Source organism: Halyomorpha halys, unplaced genomic scaffold, assembly GCF_000696795.3.
Source record: "Halyomorpha halys isolate HHAL.00 unplaced genomic scaffold, Hhal_1.1 Scaffold614.1, whole genome shotgun sequence".
Lineage (NCBI taxonomy): Eukaryota > Metazoa > Arthropoda > Insecta > Hemiptera > Pentatomidae > Halyomorpha > Halyomorpha halys.
The window spans coordinates 161341-162941 of NW_027111364.1; the positions used below are offsets into that span (position 1 = coordinate 161341).

The 1601-nt window shown below is 29.9% G+C and overlaps 1 protein-coding gene across 1 annotated transcript in view; it reads right to left on the minus strand.

The window, feature by feature from the left end:
- LOC106684778 (uncharacterized) overlaps positions 1-1601 on the minus strand; it is a 102636-nt gene that overhangs the window by 38380 nt on the left and 62655 nt on the right. The window lies entirely within an intron of this gene.

Sequence of the window (1601 nt, forward strand, 5' to 3'; positions counted from 1 at the left end):
TATTAAAGAACTTAATGAATAACTAAAGAAGAGAAAAGGAAAAATTAAATCATCCGATATCAACTGGAAAATCCGAGACAATTGATCTTTCCCGAATGCTATGACTTTGTTATATTTTGTTATACTGTTGTATTCTTCTTCGAAATAACGTTGATTTATGTTTTTAGCAGTTTCAAAAACTTATAAATACTAAATATCTCAGTAACAGAACAATAAAAAATTTTGTATTGAAAGTTATTTTATTAGCACCAACGTTTCGGCCAGAAAACGTAGCCTTCATCAGGGCTAAGACAAAAACAAGAAACAAGATATCAACTAATAAATAGAAGGATATATAGAATGATTAGAAAATAATTAACATTATAGATACATAAACAGTATTGAAAGACATGAATAGTTTAAGAATATTAGAATATTACAAGAAGATAAAGGCTGTATGAGAAAAATAATATTAAAATTAAGTAAGAGGAAAGGACAGAATAGTATTCTGTTAAGAAAAGTATTCTGGAGGAAACGGAAATTTTCGGTGATGGGTTTTCAATATTCAAATTTAATTAACGATGTTTACCAGTATTTTTTTATAATAAAAAAATTAGAACAAAAAAATAATGTGGGATATATTAATTTATTACAATCGGAAGTTTGATATAATATTTAGTTTGATATATTTAATTATTTATACATCAATGAGCACCTACCCCACAGTATCCTTTAATGATACCCCACTCATTCCAGTCTAACAGATCCGTTACTTAGGACATCTGGACAAACGACTGACATGGAATCCTCATACAAGACTGAAAAGACAGGAAACTGCTCGTCGATTCCGACTATTACAACATAAACTAGACAAACGGTCTAAACTTCTAATCCATTATAAAAGACTGATATACTTGAGTATAATAAGGCCAATCTGGACATACGGAGTTGAGCTTTGGGGCTCCACTAAACCATCGAACTCCTCTCGTATCCAATCCTTACAGTCCAAAATCCTTCGTTAAGTCCTTAATGTTCCTACTAGTGTCAATTGACCTCAATGTAACAAATCTTGCCGATATAGAACCAGCTATAAATCCTTCCATGATTAACTTCCCAATCATCCAAACCCATTTGTTCTAACCTGGCTTATCCTTCAAAACCTGATAATTCCCCTAGGCGTCTGAAAAGAAGAAGCGACGAGATTCTCCACATGTTTGTATCACGTTATTTTATATCTAATAGCAAATTTACTAGCTGTATATAATTTTATACAGTTGTAAATAACAATCAATAAATTACTAAAAAAATAAAGTACAGTTTTATTTTAATTTTTGAGCTTAAACCAGAATAGGAGAATAACTCTATTCATAACTCCTCGCCTTTAAATTCAATTCCTATGTTAATACAACCTTTGTAAAGCTTGATGTCTCCTCTTTTAACTAATTTAAATTTAATTTAAATTATAATTTTTATCAATGCTGATATTTAATGCCTTTTTAAGGGCAATATATTATTTTCAAATAAAGAAAAACCTATAAAGCTTATCATTTTATATCTCCGGTTCTAATTTCTTTAATTAGTTCCGGTTGGTGCCCTCTTGTGCAGTTTATAGAGCCATAAAA